This window comes from Saccopteryx bilineata, chromosome 1 (assembly GCF_036850765.1).
Source record: "Saccopteryx bilineata isolate mSacBil1 chromosome 1, mSacBil1_pri_phased_curated, whole genome shotgun sequence".
Lineage (NCBI taxonomy): Eukaryota > Metazoa > Chordata > Mammalia > Chiroptera > Emballonuridae > Saccopteryx > Saccopteryx bilineata.
Genome location: NC_089490.1, coordinates 108,677,456 through 108,697,848, shown reverse-complemented (window position 1 = coordinate 108,697,848; position 20,393 = coordinate 108,677,456). Strand labels below are relative to the sequence as shown.

The window sequence follows — 20,393 nt, the reverse complement described above, 5'->3', positions numbered from 1 at the left end:
ACTTTGGTATTGCTCATCTGAACTGGGTATAATCTGGTAGGGCTGAGCTAAGACCATAAGTCTTACAGTATTCTATTCTTTCTCAAACAAATGCTACTAAACGATTGACAACGATTGGTCCACAGGTGAGGACGAGTAGCAGTATTAAAACTGGCCCAGCTAATGCAGTAAGGTTGTTAACTAAGGGGACCAATGAAAAAGATTTTGATACCAGTTATTGTCTTGTTGTAATTCCTTTTCCCTATCTTGGAGCCTTTTTCTTAAAACTTGGATACTTTCTCTAATTATTCCTGAATGGTTAGCATAAAAGCAACAAGCTTCTCCTAGAGCAGCACACAATCCTCCTTGTTTCACGAAGAGTAAATTTAGCCCTCTGCTGTTTTGAAGAGCTACCTCTGCTAAAGAATCTACAGCATGTTCAAGGTATGACATCTGAGTTTGTAAAAGAGATATATCCTTTGAAAAGGTCAAAGATAATTGTTTAATTCTAGTTTCTAGGGTGATGTGAGCAGATACTCCTGTAGCTATGGCTCTAGTGATCCCTAAGGTTGCTATGATAGGTAAAAGTAGGGGTACAGCTCTTTTAGCTCTGTACCTGATGTCGGGTTGGAGAAGGAATTTAGAGTTTCCCCGTATAGGTAAACCTGAGGTACAATATAGGTAGATATACAAAAATCATCAGAGGTGCTAGGTAAGATACATTTGCTGACTCGAGATAAACAAGAAACTCAAGTTCCTTCTGGTGCTTTTAGTACCCACGGTCTTCTGGCTGCTGGTGGACTGATGTGAGGCATGGAGAGACAAGGGTTCTGATATCCAATGGTGGTGGGGTCCGTCAGTTCTCCTAAGGTGAAGCAATGTTCTTTTCCTTGGAATCCGGCCCGAGAGATGCATCCTTCCTGTTTGCACTCAACAAGGGAGTCTGAATCATTTACAGTGACATTCTGAAAAGAAACATTAGCTCCTAATCTAATATAGTAGGGAGGTTGAGGATCCAGGCAGAGCCAACAACTCTTAATAGCTTCAGGTTGGGAGCTATTTAGGACTGGAAAAGCAGAGTCTAGAAGTGTGAAGATAGAAGAACTCTGTTCTAATGTGGGGTCAGGAGGTGCTAAGGTGTTAGCTAATAGGGGTAGCTTTAGTGGGTGATACAGTTTCCGGACTATGCGAAGCAGTAAAATTGGGATTTAATTCTACTTTAGGTGAGTCGGCCTTAGGGGGCTTAAAGGCTTTAGGTAAGGTATGAGTTAATCCCCTCAAGAGAGGCTTGCGAGCCTCAGGGGGTAACTTCTTGATGGTGAAAAAGGTTCCTGGGTCTGAGCCCGTGACATATAATCTTAGGCCCCACGTTTTCCCTGTATTCCAACTTGGGTCTTGGGGTTTCTTAATAGTAATGATGGTGGGGTTACAGTTATCTTTAGCACAATTATCATCCCATCCATCATTTGGTCTTTTTCCCCCTGGTCTCGTTCCTAATCTGAGAAGGTTTATGTCTGGGTCTTGTTTAGGAGGACTCCACTGGAATTCACTAACAAGAGTCTCACAACCCCACTTTTTACAATAATAATCAGTGATAGACCCACAAGTACGGCGCTGCTCAGAAGGGGGTTCAGGACAAGCATAATGAGGAGTATACCATAAGGCTCTATTTTTAACGTGGGGAGAGCATTTGCTACCTATGGTATATGAACTAGGCCAGTCATCTAGGAGGGGGCTTCTTGCTGAATCAGAGTGCCTCCAAGCCGCCAGTGAGTCACAAAATTTCTCGGCAAAAAGTTTAGAAAAATCTACTGACAAGGTGACAGCTGAAGTAACCCAAGTTTGATTCCTGGCAATTACAGACCCATCTTGAGTTCTAATGAGGACCCATTCACTGCGGCTAAGGGTTCCTGCTTGAGTGAAAGTCAGTGTAAATAGGATTACCCCGGTGATGATGTAAACCGGAGCTTTAAGGGGTCTATAGGGTCCTTTTGTACTTTCCATTGTTTGTTCTTAGTGTGTATGTGGTCAGAATGTGCTCGCTTTACTTGGCTGTGATGAATCTAATGTTTGCGGTTCGCTACCTTAACTGCTGTTGGAGTAGCCAGAATAACAAGGTGAGGTCCCTCCCAAGTGGACTGAAGGTTCTCACGATGGAGCCGCTTAACCCAAACCCACTGTCCAGGCTCGAAGAGAGGCTCGCTGGAATGCGGGTGCTGGTTAGGTATTCTTTGGGTGTGGGAGTTGGCTTCTGCTTGCACTGCCTTGATGGCCTGTAAGGACTTAAGGAACTGTAAGTTATCAAAGGGGGCTAACATGCTTGAACTTAACTTGGGCAGGATAGGAGGAGGTCTTCCGAAAAGAATTTCAAAAGGGGTTAAGCCTTTATAGTAAGAACAACACCTGGTATGGAGAAGGGCAAAGGGCAGGAGGCCTACCCAATCATCACTTATTTCCTCTCTTAATTTAGTTAAAGTTTCTTTTAGGGTTCTATTTATTCTCTCTACTTGTCCTGAACTCTGTGGCCTGTATATGCAATGAAGTTTCCAGTTAATACCTAGAGCTTTGGCTAAATTTTGAGAAACTGAGGCTATAAAAGCCAGACCATTGTCTGACCCCAGAGCAAAGGGAAGGCCAAATCGAGGGATAATCTCAGAGGTGAGGTACTTGAGCACAGTGGTAGCAGTTTCATGCAGTCAGACTCCCGCATGTGCCCGACCAGGATCCACCCGGCTACGCCCACCAGGGGGCGATGCTCTGCCCATCCTGGGCATCGCTCTGTTGTGACCAGAGCCACTCTAGCGCCTGAGGCAGAGGCCATGGAGCCATCCCCAGTGCCCGGGCCATCTTTGCTCCAATGGAGCCTTGGCTGCGGGAGGGGAAGAGAGAGACAGAGAGGAAGGGGGGGGGGGGTGTGCAGAAGCAGATAGGCACTTCTCCTGTGTGCCCTGGCCGGGAATCGAACCTGGGACTTCTGCACGCCAGGCCGACACTCTACCACTGAGCCAACTGGCCAGGGCCCCACTGTGTGTATTTCTTGCTCACCGGGTGCAAGCTAGGATTAAAGGTAATGGCCCACCAGTTCTTGGATCCATTGTTTCATTACCCTCTGTCCAAATCAAATGCGAACCTGCACGGGCCAGGCGGCTATGATGGTGGCCACAGCTACCGGCTTTACAACATCCATATTTAATCTCACTAGTTCATTCACTCACCAACTTACCTGCCCAGTTATTTCATATATTTGTCCTTCAAAACGCCATTTTATTCTTTATTCTCATTCACAGCTAATAATCTGATTCTTTTATCACTGAAAAAATAGAAAAAGATAACTTTAACAAACACCCACCACCATATCAATGAAAGTATATGCATTATTGTCCACATATTCTGCCCTCACTTATGTTACTATGGATAGACTATCCATGATCCTAACAAATGTCTCTGCTTTCTCACTGTATTTCTTCCCCAAACCCCTTCACCTACTCAAGGAGTCATGACAGCAGTTTTTTTTCTTTCTCTCCTACATCATCAAATTTGCCTCTCTACTAAATCATTCCCAGGTACATAAAAACATGTATTAATACTTCTATAGCTACTGCATCATTTTTTTTTCTGCCCTTAACAGAAAAATTCTAGAGTTGGAAATACATGCTGTCTTTAATTCTTATCTTCTTCTGAACTTACATTAACCAATTTTTCTACCACAACATCGAGAGTTATTTTTCCAACTCTGACAACAACAAAAAATGAAGTTAGCACTGGCATTAGGGAGAACTATTAAGAGGCAGTTGTGCCATGTCAAAAAATATGAAATAAATTCAGTGACTCAAATACAACTTTAATTTACTAAGCCTGTCAGTGGATGATATAGAACTTCTAAAGTTACTAACAGTAAAAATAAATATGACCTAGTAGAGATGTTACTTAAAAATCTCTTTTGTCTCTCAATTACTTAAAGAATTTAATCTAATCTTGTTTGCCATAATATTAAAAGTGCTTTTACTATCTATTTTTAAATCCATTCTGTTCTGTTCTATTTGATTCTATTCTGTTAATCACATCTAAGTCCTTTTTCTGTTATTCACATTATGCTCTAGAAATAATCTTTTCATCTTTTTCTGTCATTTTTGTTCAGAAATTTTTCTGTTGCAAACAGGTCCATCATTAACAATGTACATCCATGCCTTCTCAACCTGATATACTTCAGTTTTATTAAAGTTGGTAGGAGAAAAAATTCAAAATAGAGACTATTTTATATGTAACTAACTGAATATTAACACATTTCATTAAAAAATGTAATATAAAGACAAGAAATAGGTGAGATAAATTTGTGTTAGAAACTCTATTGAGAGTTCAGTTTTTACCATATGAATGTAAATATTTACATTTAAGATCTCAGAAAAGAAAGCTCATAAAGAGACAGAGAAGAAAAAAGGAATCTTGATATATAAATTTTGAACTATCAATGTGTATATTTATTAAAAATTTATTTGACAAAATGTGTTAAGTAGCAATTTTGTAGAAACCATTTTGAATACAAAGATAAATGTTATAGCCTCCCTTTAAAAGATGTTAGAATTATTATACACAATTAGGTAGTGGTTAAAATAATAAGCATGAAAAATTGAAACTTGCCAAGAATGTAGAAACATAAAAGTTATTAAAGGTGAGTAGATAAGGTGTATGTATTATTAAGGGTTCTACAGAGAAACAGAACCAATAGGATATACGTAGGTAAGAGATTTATTATGGAAGAATACCATGTGCAGTCTGGAGAGCCAGGAAGCCACTGGTGTAATTCAGTTCAAATCTGAAAACTAGAGAAAGCAATAGTTAAGACCCAGTCAGAAGACAAAGGCCCAAGAACAGGGGCACAGGCCACTGGTGTCAATCACAGGTTCTGATGGTCCAAGAAGCAGTCGTACTGATGTGCAAGGGCAGAAGATGGATGTCCCTGCTCATGAAAAGAGGAAATTTGCCCTTCCTCTGTCTTTGGTCTATTTGGGCCATTAATGGATTGGATGATGCCTGCCCTCATTGTTGAAAGTGGATTTGCTTTACTCAGTCTACTGAGTCAAGTATTAATTTCTTCTGAAAATTCCCTCACAGACATATCCAGATATAATTTTTTACTAGCTATGTGGTCATTCCTTAGCCCAGGCAAGTTGATATATAAAATTAACCATCACAATCAACCTAGTACAGAATAGGTGATATGTTTACAAAGTTGCATTGTCAAATATATAAATGAAAGTAAGGGGAAAGAAAACTTAGATGAAGATGATAAATTAATACTTCTATTTAGCAAACTGAACCATAGTCATAGTTGTGCTTCTGAATTATATATTCTGGGAATTATAATGTGAGGCAAGTATATGTTTTCTTATCACAAATATGGCAAATTTTCATGATAAAGCAAGCTTCTTAATGGGTGATTTTATTTATTATATGCATTTCTCACTGTTGAATTACTTCTCAACAAAGTTAAATAGGCAGATTTCAGTTCTAGAACATTTCATGGGATCAGTGGTCCCCAACCCCCAGGCCGTGGACCAGTACTGGTCCATGGGCCATTTGGTACCGGTCCACAGAGAAAGAATAAATAACTTACATTATTTCTGTTTTATTTATATTTAAGTCTGAACGATGTTTTATTTTTTAAAAATGACCAGATTCCCTCTGTTACATCCATCTAAGACTCACTCTTGACGCTTGTGTCGGTCATGTGATACATTTATCCGTCCCATCCTAAAGGCCAGTCCATGAAAATATTTTCTGACATTAAACAGGCCCATGGACCAAAAAAGGTTGGGGACCACTGCTATAGATAACTAATGCATCTGAAATTTTCTCATCTTTAACCTCACTCACAGTGGTCTTATTGTTTCTTTTCTTGAAGTTCTATTTTAGACCTTTGCACATATTGTTTTCTTCATATGCCCACTTACCCAAAGGTAGACAAAATCCACGTCATTATTTCTAGTGGTCTGTTAACCTCCAGAGAAAACTTTTTATCCTCCTGATTGGGCAGTTATTTCTGATTAGTCAAATACAACATCAAACTCAATAAAGACAAGTTTGTATACTAAATTCAATGGAGAAATATGGGAAACATTTCCTACCACAATTTTACCATCTCCTACCAAAGTCAAATAATCTTTAATCTAAAAACTTTATTCCATTCTATATCTATCACATTCTTCACTTTAGCTCATTTTATGTCCTAATCAGCTTTCACCAATAATGAAGCTCTCCATGTCTCCTCCATCCTAATATCCATTTATTAGGTGATTCTTTTGTTAAAAAGAACCTGAAAATGTCCAATTTTAGCACATTTCATAAGGTCATGAATTATTTTCATGATATCAACACAAAGAACTTATGCTCAATTATAAATACATTGTTTTGCCAATGTACATGATCTAAACACATGATCCCTTCATTCTTAATATATTTATGCTATTTGCATTGCAAACCATCAATCTGAGATAACCCACACCCTTGTGACTTTTCCAGTTATTCCCTACTTTCTATTTTATATATAATTTTGATGTAAAATAAGTTTGAGATCTTCCATTCCTTTTTTTTCTTCTTTCAGAACATTCTGTGCATATCTGCCACATAAAGATTTCAATTATATGGGAAAAAAACATATCTTTAATATTCTAATGTACAATATTGTTCCATAAAATAAGTATCTATAATGCTTGCATTCCTAAGACCTACAAACTATCTTATATCAAAGTTTTTGCCTATGCTTCCCCTTGAAACTTTTAATATTATAGTTTATACATGCCAGATTAATTCCTGATTATTCTTCTACACTTATTAATTCCTGATTCTTCTTCACCTTAGTGCAGGTGATTTAAAGTTAGTGGAACATATCAAAATCATGGAACCAATCTAAATCAACTTTAGTCACATTATTGACTAATGCTTGAGGGAGACACAGAATGGTGACCTCTTGCAGCAGTAACAGCAGAAGAAACAGAAAACCTTTTCTGTACTTCATTCTGAATTTCTGAATAAAGAAATAAGAGGGTTTTTGTTTGTTTGTTTGTTTTTGTATTTGAATTTTACCTATCTATCCTCCAAATAGTGCAGGCAAGCTGTTTGTTTATTATGAACAAGCATCTAGACACAATTTTGGTTGCTAATATTGAATTTTTAGGAATGAGAAATGTAGAGCATGCATTTCAGCTTAGTCCAAAAATATGTTTGCTATATACCTGCCTCACTCAGATCTAGAAGAGTTTTTTGGAAATCTAGTTCCTCAAAGAATGGAGTTTTGAAGATGAAGTAACATTCTTACTCAAGCTTTTGTAACCTTTTGTGAAATTAGCAGAGGATGTCAGATGACTTGCTCTTTTTTTTTTTTAGAGAATTTAAACATGTTTTATTGTCAGAGGATGTCATTTGAGGAAACTGCCCATCTCATTACATAGCTCCCGCCAAACCTTTACATAAAAACTGGCTCTTGAAAAGAAGTTACTGGAGAAAATATAAAATATAAATATATCACATTCCAAATCTGCATGTTCTTTTAAGTATGAATTAGCGTTTATACTGAACTATAAAGTAATTAATGGAAGGGTCTCCCTCATCATATCTTACATAATTTCACCCACAATATAGAAAAAAAGGTTTGTTATTAAACCACTAGGACCAGAACTGACAAAGTATAGAAAACCACCGAAATATGCATTAACCAGTTAGGGCTCCGGGTCCAGCTATCTTAAACGACAAAAAGCACGTTTTACCTAAGGCGGGATCTCCATAGCCATCGGCTCCGGTCACTAGACGGAAGACAGCGTCCAACTACAGAAAAGGAAACTCGAACTCCCAGAAGCCCGCGCGGACGCGGGGCGGAGGTTTGCCAGGGAGGATGGCGGGAACTGGAAAAGCGGCCGTGGGCCCTCCGCCCTCATACCCTAGCCCCCGCGACCCGGCCCCTTCTCAAGCCCTCTGCATGGTATCTGTCCCCAGGACTCTCTGTTCTCTTTCCCGCTGCAGCAGGAGCGGCACTACTGGGTCTCAGATAGCAGCGTGGGACGACGACCCGGGGTCTAGGGAGGAGGGGAAACCTGCCCGAGCGAGCGTGCAACGCCGCCGCTGGCCAGGGGCCATGAGCTGTGGCTGGAGAAGTTGGATGCGGGGTTGCTGTTTTGCTGCTGGAACTCAGAGAGGCTGTTGGAGCAGAGGTGGGCGGCAACCCCTTCCCTCTTCATGGCGGTTCCCTCTCTTTGGAAGTCCACACCAGATATTGTGACATTCGAATAAAAAGCTATAAAATATATTAATAGGCTTTAGAAATAACTTCAAAGGAACTAGTCCAGTAAACAGGTGAGCCCAGACTCCCAGGATGGCTAGGAGCTGAAGAGTCCTTGAGATAGAGAAGTCGTTAGACTCCCAGGATGGCTAGGAGCTAAGGAGTCCTTGAGATAAGGAAGCCACAAGAACTCCTAAGACAGTAAATGTAACCACATCCTAGGGGATAGATAGGGATATTTCCAGCTGGAGCTTTCAACTGTATGACTGGTTACTAAGGCACGTGACTAGAATTTAATTTAGGGGAGCCAATTGCTAAATGCCAAATTTGCTTCTGTATGAGGCTTGCTTGCTTAGCTTATAAAAAGATTTAGCTGTGAGCGCTAGGGGGGCTCCCATTTGCAGCTCCTTGTGGGCACGGTGTCTCCGGACATCTCGGGAGTTCGCCCCTGCGCAGGTTAAACTGGCCAATAAAGTAACATCTTAACTCCTGAAAGTCTCCGACATTTGTTCTCGTACCCGGTGGATGCTACAGATATCTTTTAAGGCAGTGGTCCCCAACCTTTTTGGGGGCAGGGACCGGTTTAATGTCAGAAAATATTTTCATGGACCAGCCTTTAGGGTGGGGCGGATAAATGCACAAAATAAAATTATGCGACCAGCATAAAAACTGTGGTATTTTTAAATATAATTGTCGAACTTACGATAGTTATTGGGCTAAGTTAAAGAAGGAACGAGCATGTCCTCATTATTCAGGCTGTATTTAAATTTGTTATTCTGACAACGTTTCATGTCTGACATCAATATGAAATATGATAGGTTCAGGCTCACTACCAATCATGAACCTACGACAATAAAAATAAACATGAATCCACTGTGTACTCATTTGCAACTTTATTAGAAGCGTCCCCTTAACATCGCACCCACAACGTAACATGAGTAACATCCTCTCTGCCTCCAAACACTTTACAGTCGCTATGGTAATGTTTAAACTTGCCTTAAAAATAAGATACAACACAAAAACAAATATAAAGTGCATGAAAAATACAACTCACCATTGTTATGAATATTGTAAGTTAAGGGTTATTTATTATAATGTTTATATAGAATGAGAGATAGTAGCCTATCTCTCAACAACTATAACGCTAAATCAGTGAGAGCCCTGAGCTTGTTTCTCTGCAAGGAGAGGGTCCCATCTAGGGGTAATGGGAGACAGTGACACCTGAAGTGTGTTGCTTATGTCCAGTCTATTCCGTAATTTTGTTTTGGTTGCTGTCACTGCAGAAAATCCTGCTTCACACAAGTAGGATGTCAGAAATGGCAACAGGGTTTTTAGTGCTTTTGTGGTGATCTCGGGGTATTCTGCCATGACTTTAATCCAGAACACCAGCAGAGTTGTAGTCTCGAACATATTTTTAAGGCCACCATCATTTGCAATCTCCAGTAGTTGATCCTCTTCTTGCATAGACACGTTGGATTCACCTGGTTTGTTGACAAATGGGTCGCAGATCCATTCCTTGGCAATTAGTGGATCTTTTGTGGTTGGGAATTAGCGTTCAAACTCTTTTAAAAGTAAATACAGGTGATCATGCACCAGCTGGGACAATGAAGGCTTGGGCTCAGTCTCTTCCAAAATTCCTGTGAATGTTTGAAACATGTCAAATATACCAATATACCCCTGTTCACGTGTCATCCCCACAAATCCAGTTTGGCTTTAAATGCAGCTACTTTATCTGCCAACTTGAAGACTGTTGTCATTTTCCCCTGAAGTGACCGTTTGAGTTCATTGAGGAGGTTAAATATGTCACACAAGTAAGCGAGTTTGGCAACCCATTCCTCATCACTCAAATGTGCTGCTAACGGTGACTTTTTTTCTGAGAGAAATCTCTGCAGCGGCTCTCGTAATTCAAACACTCTGGCCAGGGGCCTCCCTCGGGATAACCATCTTATTGCTGTGTATAAGAAGGTGTCTGTGCTCTGTGTTCATTTCTTCACAAAGCTGCTCAAACAGGCGCGAGTGAAGGGTGTGTGCTTTGATGTGGTTAATAACTAATGACATCATTCAATACGCTGTTAAGTTCCGGTGGTATATTTCGGCTAGCCAGCATTTCCCTGTGAATGACACAATGCATAGACTTGCATTCAGGTGCAACCTCCTTAATCCAAGTAGTTAAACTAGACATCCTTCCGGTCATGGCAGCAGCTCCATCTGTGCATATGCCGACACAAAAAGACCATTTCAGTTTTCCTGATATATAGTCATCCAGCCATTTAAATAGTTCTGTGGCTGTGGTTTTGGTTGGCAATGATAGTGCACATAACATATCCTCATGCACATCCTCTTGATAAAGATAACACACGTAGACAAGTAGCATTGCCTGTTGTCAATATCTGTAGATTCGTCAACCTGGAGAGCGTACCACAGTGATTTATTAATCCTTTCCAACAATTGTGATTCAATGTCCTCTGCTATTTCCTCAATGCACCATGTGATGCCAAAAGAGGCATCTGTGCTATCTTTTTAACCGCAGCCTCTCCTAGAAGTTCACGACAAATGTCTTTAGTGGCTGGAAGGATCAATTCTTCACCAATGGTAAATGGCTTCTTAGCCTTAGCAATACGATTAGCCACCAAGTCTGATGCTCTCAGTGCAGTCGCATTTATTGATGTAGTGTCCACCAGTAATTGTTTCTGTCCTTCTTGTTCATGCTTTTTTCTTTCAAAATACTCAGGGTTTGTCTTTTAAAGTAGGGTGCTTGGTCTCTAAGTGGCAAAGCAGTTTTGAAGGCTTCATTGCCTCATTACTTAGCCGGTCACCACATATTATACAGAGCAGCCTTGGTGCGTGAGAATCACCAGTTGTGATAAATCCATACTTCAAGTAGGACTCATGGTATTGGCTGTTAAATGAAGCCTTCTTTTTCTTCGAGGTCGTAGGTTCTTCTTCTGTCTCCTCACTGGCCCTTTTCCACTTCACAAAAAAACTTTCAATGGAATTTTGTTTTTCACTCATTTTGCTAGTTTATGGGTTTAATTTTAGTGGCAACGTATCACATGACTGAGACAAGCGTCAAGCGTGAGTCTTAGACGATGTAACAGAGGGAATCTGGTCATTTTTAAAAAATAAAACATTGTTCAGACTTAAATATAAATAAAACGGAAATAATGTAAGTTATTTATTCTTTCTCTGCGGACCAGTACCAAATGGCCCACGGACCGGTACCGGTCTGTGGCCTGGGGGTTGGGGACCACTGCTTTAAGGAAACTTCCCTTTTAGAATATGCATATAAACTAACTACAGGGGAGAAAAGAATATTTAAGACTAAATTAAAGGGGAACATGCAAACAAATATATACAAATACATTTGTATTGCTTCCCATTCTAGAAAGTGAAAAAATTTCTTATGTGTATAAAAATACAAAATTTTAACATAGGAGGTGGGAAAAAAGTTAGTTTCTATTTTCATGTTTTAGAAAGGTGTATGCCTAAGTTTTCCATTGAGCATCTTCTTGTCAGTAGGCCAAATATTCTACCACAGACATGTTTTACATAAAAGAAAATGCAGTCTATCTCTGAATACTATATCTTTAATCTTCATTTCTTCCTTTACAACTGTTGCAATTCACTCTAAAATTCTTAAGTAGCACTTTCTTTATACCTTTTAGTCCTATATTGGGGGTTATGGGCTTCACATAGATATGAATTTAAAGATTCTATCATATTTATGACTGCTCTACTGGATGTTGAGAGAATTATTCAATACAAAAGTCTTTTTCTAAGGAATGGAGTAATAACAAATTTTGCTAAATGATGCCAAGTTTTAATGAAGTAGTGGAACAAAACTAATCAGGGAGAATGTAGGAAAAAATATATTTCCCACTGTTAGCTTTGATTTAAAAGCCTAGCCTTTTGTCCTTAAATCAAGATATCCTTCTTACTTTCACAAGGCATAGAATAGTAGAAAAAGATAGAAGACAGTGTGAAAAATTAGTGATGGGAAAGATTACAAGGCCAATCTGAAGTTTAAACCAGAACTAAGGATGGAAGCATAAAATTATGTGGTGCAACAGTGAATTCTATGAACAAAAGTTTCCATTCTCTGTATGTTTAAACATTGGATATATGTTCCCCCTGTTTGCTTATCATGTATTATGTTTTATGGTATTCTTTGAAATAAAATGCTTAATGTTGCAACTTTCTCAAAGTATTGTTGTTATAATTTTTACATTTAGATTTGAATCTAAAGATTAACTTTAAATTAGAGGATCAACCTCTAATTTTACACCATTACTACTGGAATTCTACTCATGTTATACTTTGAAACAATACACCAAAGGATGAGAAGAAAATCATGCTAATGAAAAATTTTTATTTGGATAGTACTTGATATAAAAACAAATTATCAGATTTTTTTTGTCTCACGTGTACCTTATGATTTGTATAGATTATCATTATGAGTCTCACAATAAAAAAAATAAACTTTACAATTTAGATTTTTGTGCCTAAAGTTGTATTTAATACATGGTGAAGCCAAGACATTGTTATAATTTAATTTTTATTATATTCAATGTTCTGTCTTTTCTTACTTTAATACATTACTATAGAAATTACAGAATGGGAATAAATGAAGCATTGTAAATATATATCATTCCATGGCTCCATTTATTTAATAAAAGTAGACATGATTGTGACATAGAAAAAAAAAGTGTTAAGGAAATATTTGGTAAGTAAGAACTCATTCTTTTGAGGTCCCTAGTAAGTAAATTAATTTATCTCCAGGTTTTTAATCAATAGGTTATGATTTTCTTTATTTAGTGTAAAAATGATAATTATGACAATAGAGGTTAACATAAGATTAAAAACCTCAGTGATTTAATACAAGTGCTTTGCATAGGGATACAAGATTAGTTTCAAGGACATATCAAACAAAGGGAGTTAAAGGCTTAGAGTCAAGAATCTGGAAAGCACTTACTTATTTTTTTGATTTCTAAATAGCATTTCACTAATATGCACAACATAGTTTGAACTCAGTCTTATCTCTACAATGAAACTATACTTTCAAAAAGCATCAATGATTTCCAGATTGGCCAACCCACTTTGTTCAGATGGAAAATAACTCAATAATTAAGAAATAATAATAAACTCTGTGTTTCACGTACTCACAATTGTAAACCTACTTTTGTCTCACCCTGTATTTTCTCATTTTGTTATATATTTATTCTTGAAGGCCTTATCTTTGCACATGGTTTTAAATTGAAAATATAGACAATAGAAATAAATGGACCTAAGTAATACTCAAATGAGAAATATGTTGCCTCAAAAATCCAAAGAGGCCTACTAAACATTGTGCCTCATTTTTTATTATAAGACAGCCCATATACAATAAATAATCTTATCATATATTTCTTGATATGCCCTGAACCAATGGACCCCTAGAAATTTTATTTAGAAAGAATAACCCAAATTGTCAAATTTATTTCCCACCTTCTGATATACAAATGTGTTATCAATAAATCGATAGTGGTTATTACTTCTTATCTATTAGGTTCAACCAGCATAATGTCATCAATGTAATGCACCAGTTTGATATCTGTGGAAGGAAAAGGTGATCACAAATCCTGTGAACTACAATATGACATGGGCTTTGAGAGTGAAAATACTCCTGAGGTAAAACAGTAAAGGTCTATTACTGACTTTGCCAGCTAAAAGCAAACTGTTTCTGATTAGTTTTATTGACAGGAATTAGTTTTATTGACAGTGAAGCAAACAAAATAAAACAAATAAACAACATGTCCAGATTGATAGTTTCAAACCAGGCACAAGGGAATGTATTAATTTACTCAAGCAATGCAACCAGAACTTGTAGAGCATCTGTACTAGGAATAATCATCTGGTTGAATTTATTATAATCTATAGTCATTCACCAAGACCCATCTGTCTTCTTCACAGAGCAAATAGGCAGGTTAGAGGGAGATGGGATGGAAATCACCACACTTGAATTTTCCAATACTAGGTGGTAGGTAACACTCATCTCTACAATGCCTCTAAGAATGCAGTATTGCTCTTGGTTTACTATCCCCTACTATCCCCTATGTATAGGCAGTTCATGAGTTTCAGCAGAACCATATCCACAACTCAATAAGAGACAAGAGTCATGAGAGCATGATGGCAATGTACCTTACCCTGACTACCAAGAATCTAAGGTGGAGGTCTGTACTATCAGTGTAAGGCCCTTCCCCTCCCTTCACATTGACAGTCATACTCCTTCCCTAACCAGGGAGGTTCAGGCAGAGGTGTCTGCCTCTCAATAAAAGAAAGCTATAGTGAGTCTGTTAGAGTTGCAGTTAGGCAAGACTCATGGAGACAAAATACCACAGCAAGACAACTATAATAATTTCTGCAGAAGAGTGTGCTGCCACTAGTGAAAGCTGGCCAGCAAGCCTGTGGGTGGCGGGGCCTGAGGGGTTGGGGGTAGTGGGTTCTGCTTTTATCCTTAACACAGGTCTAGGCTGGGTCTTGCCCCATTGATTGAGGTGTTGACCATACAGTCTTACTCTTTCTTGATTGGCTAGTTTAAATGGCTGTGCAAAGAGGGGAATGGGGATTGGGGACTCATTGCCAGATGAAGAGGTTAGGGAATGGTGGAAGAAAAGAATATGAGGTAAACAAATTGTTTTTCCTTCAGTCCCCTCTATTCTTTATACGGCTTCATTCTTTTCTTGAAACTCAATAAGTAGAAGTTGGCTCTGGTCATCAGTGTTCATTACTAGCATCTGGTTAGAGAAAGGGGGAGGGCTCTGCTTGGTTAAGGCTGTCTTGATCAGTCTCTGAATTAGGCCTCGAGCACATGGAATGATGCAGCATCCTATAAGAATCAAGACTCCAATAATAATTATTAGGGAGGTGAGTATAAAGATCATTAATCCTTTCCATTTTCAAACCATGGTTTCATTAAATCAGTGAAGGAGTCCTCTATACCTGAGTTTTCAGCTGATTTATTTACTAGGGTGGTCAGTTCATATAAGGCTTTGGTAATGGTACCATCTGGGGCTGTGTTATTGAGGAAATAGGTACAACATTGGGTTCCAATTATAACACATACTCTGCCTTTCTCTGCTAGTATATCTAGAGCTAGTCTATTTTGCTAGGCCATTTGGCTGCTAAGACCAAGCTTTCTGTGATTCCCTTTGTTACATCCCTAGTGTAATTGACAAACCTGTATTGATTATAATATATACAGTTTATCCAATCTACATTCTTGTTTATGGTTACCCACCAGAACAAGGCTGATTTAAATACAGCTGCAATTTGATTCCATGCCTTGAACTCGTTGGGTACCCCCCAGCCCGCCCTGGGACTCCAGTAGAATCTATACATATATATCTAGGGGTTGAATGACCCACTGGGAGTTATTGTACTTTTGCATCGCCTGTTCTGTAATGAGCTATGAAGGGAGGCAGAGAAGCAAATGCCGAGGTAAAAGAGATGGCCAATTGTATTAGGGAGCCAATGCCACCCCAGTTGAATGGTAGAGTCTCATAGATCCTTGTCCTGCAACATCACAAAACATCAACTCTGGAGATTATAAGAACAGATTGATTTGTCAGCCCTGTAAACTGTTGGCTTTCACTGCACTGAGTTAGATTTTCTACAATGCCCAAATTATCCTTCCACCTTGACTGGCACAAAGAGAAATTGGACATAGGAATAGGCATTCTTGGGGGCTGAAACACAGGGCCTTTGACCTCAGGAAATAGCAGCAATAACAACCAACATGACTTGTTTTGCCAGGCAGTGGTGGCACTTTGGAACAGGACTACCATGCAGTTCATCCCATCAGGATCTGAGTACCACCTGAGTGGAAATGTGACTATCTGAGCCTCTGATCTTTTTGTAGCACAACCATAATAATTGCTTTTGTTTAGGGTGCTAACAAAATATTTGATCCATTCTACCCAGGCATTTGCATCTTGGTATCCTCTTTCTATTGCTAAGGTTTGTTTTAAATCCTTTACCTCTACTACCTGTCTATTGCTATCTTCCTAGCTTCACTAAATCCACTTCTTTGTAACACCTGGGTCAGCTGCCAATTAACGCTAATCCTCAGGATTTTAAATCACCTGAGTTCAGTCCAATGCAAAACTGTTAAATTGGTGATTACTCTTGAATTACTTCAGTTATAAAAGTTCTTTACATTTTCCAAAATAAACTAAGCTAGTGTATTTAGGACTTTTAATTTTTAACTCTTCCAAAAACATCCTATCTTACTTTTTAGATTACTTCACTCCTTTCAGTAGCTTTTTTTTTTTTCTTTGCTGTGATTTTAAACTGATTTCCCCTCTAGTTTCTTCTGGATATTCTTCTAAGTTAGTCCTGGTCTATAGACATTTAAAAATCCTCATCTTCTCAACTCTAACTTCTGCACCACCCAAAATGAAACTCATAAGCTTTTATAATAATTCTTATTAAATTATAAATTATTAAAAATGTAATTTTCTTCTTAGTTCTTTTTTTATTATTAAATTTAATGCAGTGGCATTGATAAATCAGGGTATATATGTTGAGAGAAAACATCTCCAGATTATTTTGACATTAGACTGTGCTGTATACCCCTCCCCCAAAGTCAAATTGTCTTCTGTCACCTTCTATCTGGTTTTATTTGTGCCCCTCCCCTCCCCAATCCCTCTCTCCTTCCTCGCCCCCTCCCCCCGCCCCCTACCCCCTAACCCCAGTTGCTATCACATTCTTGTTCATGTCTCTGAGTCTCATTTTTATGTCCCATCTATGTATGGATTCATATAGTTTTAGTTTTTTCTGATTTACTTATTTCACTCCGTATAGTGTTATCAAGGTCCATCCATGTTATTGTAAATGATCCGATGTCATCATTTCTTATGGCTGAGTAGTATTCCATAGTATATATGTACCAAAGCTTTTTAATCCACTCGTCCTCTGACGGACACTTGGGCTGTTTCCAGATCTTCGCTATTGTGAACAATGCTACCACAAACATGGGGGTGCATTTCTCCTTTTGGAGCCGTTCTATGGTATTCTTGAGGTATATTCCTAAAAGTGGGATAGCTGCATCAAAAGGCAGTTCGATTTTCAGTTTTTTGAGGAATCCCCATACTGTTTTCCACAGTGGCTGCACCAGTCTGCATTCCCACCAGCAGTGCAGGAGGGTTCCCTTTTCTCCACATCCTCGCCAGCACTTATTCTGTGTTGTTTTGTTGATGAGCGCCATTCTGGCTGGTGTGAGGTGATATCTCATTGTGGTTTTAATTTGCATTTCTCTAATGATTAGTGATGTTGAGCATATTTTCATATGCCTATTGGCCATCTGTATGTCCTCTTTGGAGAAGTGTCTATTCATTTCCTTTGCCCATTTTTGGATTGGATTGTTTGTCTTCCTGGTGTTGAGATTTACAAGTTCTTTATAAATTTTTGGTTATTAACCCCTTATCAGATGTATTGTCAAATATGTTCTCCAATTCTGTAGTTTGTCTTTTTATTCTGTTCTTATTGTCTTTAGTTGTGCAAAAGCTTATTAGTTTGATATAGTCCCATTTGTTTATCCTGTCTTTTATTTCACTTCCCCATGGAGATAAATCAGCAAATATATTGCTCCGAGAGATGTCGGAGAGCTTACTGCCTATGTTTTCTTCTAAGATGCTTATGGTTTCATGGCCTACATTTATCCATTTGAGTCTTTTATCCATTTTGTGTTTATTTTTGTGAGTGGTGTAAGCTGGTGATCTAGTTTCATTTTTTTTGCAGGTAGCTGTCCAATTTTCCCAACACCATTTGTTAAAGAGGCTGTCTTTACTCCATTGTATTTCCTTACCTAATCCTTTGTCAAATATCAGTTGTCCATAGAACTGTGGGTTTATTTCTGGGTTCTCTGTTCTGTTCCATTGATCTATATGCCTGTTCTTATGCCAGTACTAGGTTGTTTTGAGTACAATGGCCTTGTAGTATAACTTGATATCAGGAAGTGTGATACCTCCCACTTTATTCTTTCTTTTTAAGATTGCTGAGGCTATTCGTGTTCTTTTTTGGTTCCATATAAATTTTTGGAATATGTGATCTATATCTTTGAAGTATGTCATTGGTATTTTAAGTGGTATTTCATTGAATTTATAGATTGCTTTGGGTAATATAGACATTTTAATGATGTTTATTCTTCCTAACCATGAGCACGGTATATGCTTCCACTTGTTTGTATCTTCCTTGATTTCTTTTATCAATGCTTTATAATTTTCTGAGTACAAGTCTTTAGTCTCCTTGGTTAAGTTTACTCCTAGGTACTTTATTTTTTTGGTTGTAATTGTTAAGGGATTGTTTACTTAATTTCTCTTTCTAATTGTTCATTGTTGGCGTATAAAAATGCCTCTGATTTCTGAGTATTGATTTTATATCCTGTCACTTTGCTGAATTCATTTTATCAGGTCCAGTAGTTTTTTGACTGAGACTTTAGGGTTTTCTATGTACAATATCATATCATCTGCAAATAATGATAGTTTTACTTTTTCTTTTCCAACTTGAATGCCTTTTATTTCTTCTTCTTGTCTGATTGCTGTGGCTAGGACTTCCAGGACTATGTTAAATAAGAGTGGTGAAACGGGCACCCCTGCCTTGTTCCTGATCTTAAGGGGATTGCTTTTAATTTTTAACCATTGAGTATGATGTTGGCTGTGGGTTTCTCATAGATGGCCTTTATCATGTTGAGGTATGTTCCCTGTATTCCCACTTTGCTGAGAGTTTTGATCATGAATGGGTGCTGGATTTTATCAAATGCTTTTTCTACATCTATTAAAATTATCATATGGTTTTTCTCCTTCTTTTTGTTTATGTGATGAATCGCATTGATTGATTTACGAATATTGTACCAGCTTTGCCTCCCCAGAATAAATCCCACTTGATCATGGTGTATGATTTTTTCCATATATTGTTGGATCTGGTTTGCTAATATTTTGTTGAGAATTTTAGCATCTATATTCATCAGGAATATTGGCCTATAATTTTCTTTCTTTGTGTTGTCTTTGCCTGGTTTTGGAATCAGAATTATGCTCGCCTCATAAAAGGAGCTTGGAAGTCTTCCTTCCTCTTGAATTTTTTGAAATAGTTTGAGAAGGATAGGAGTTAGTTCTTCTTTGAATATTTGGTAGAATTCACTTGTGAAGCCATCAGGCCCCGGACTTTTCTTTTTTGGGAGTTTTTTGATAACTGTTTTGATCTCATTTGGTGTAATCGGTCTGTTTAGGTTTTCTGATTCTTCCAGATTGATTTTTGGAAGATTGTATGTTTCAAGGAATTTGTCCATTTCATCTAGGTTATCTAGTTTTTTGGCATACAGTTCTTCATAGTATTTTCTTAAAATATTTTATATTTCTCTTGTGTCAGTTGTTATTTCTCCACTCTCATTTCTAATTTTATTTATTTGAGTCCTCTCTCTCTTTTTCTTGGTAAATCTAGTTAAAGGTTCATCAATCTTGTTTACCTTTTCAAAGAACCAGCTCCTAGTTTCATTGATCCTCTGTATTGTTTCTTTAGCCTCTATGTCATTTATTTCTGCTCTGATCTTTATTATTTCCTTCCTTCTACTACATTTGGGCTTTACTTGCTGTTCTTTTTCTAGTTCTTTTAGATGCAGGGTTAAGTTGTTTATTTGAGCTTTTTCTAGCTTCTTAAAGTGTGCCTGTAGTGCTATGAACTTCCCTCTCAGTACTGCTTTTGCTGTGTCCTATAAATTTTGAGTTGTTCTATGCTCATTGTCATTCGTTTCTAGGAATTTTTTTTTATTTTTTCTTTGATCTCATTCTTAATCCATTCGTTAACAACCTGCTATTTAGTTTCCATGTGTTTGAGAATTTTTGAGCTTTTCTGTTGTTATTCGTTTCTAGTTTCATGCCATTGTGATCGGAGAAAGTGCTTGATATGATTTCAATCTTCTTAAATTTGTTGAGACCACTTTTGTGCCCTAACATGTGGTCTATCCTAGAGAATGTACCATGAGCACTTGAAAAGAATGTATATTCTGTTGCTTTAGGGTGAAAGGCTCTGAAGATATCTATTAAATCGAGTTGATCTAGTGTGTCCAATAAGTCTGCTGTTTCTTTGTTAATTTTGTTTCTTGAGGATC

The 20,393-nt window shown here is 38.0% G+C and overlaps 1 long non-coding RNA gene across 2 annotated transcripts; it reads right to left on the bottom strand.

Moving 5' to 3' along the window:
• Positions 1 to 91: 91 nt before the first annotated feature.
• LOC136327168 (uncharacterized) lies at positions 92 to 7,829 on the bottom strand. 2 transcript variants are annotated; one of them, XR_010729576.1, is made up of 4 exons: positions 7,743 to 7,829; positions 4,743 to 4,799; positions 3,203 to 3,289; positions 92 to 2,261 (listed from the first exon to the last, which is right to left on the bottom strand). It is a non-coding gene; the product is annotated as an uncharacterized lncRNA (long non-coding RNA). The 2 variants fall into 2 exon arrangements; XR_010729577.1 differs by having other exon boundaries at positions 92 to 2,252.
• Between the last annotated feature and the right edge of the window lie 12,564 nt (positions 7,830 to 20,393).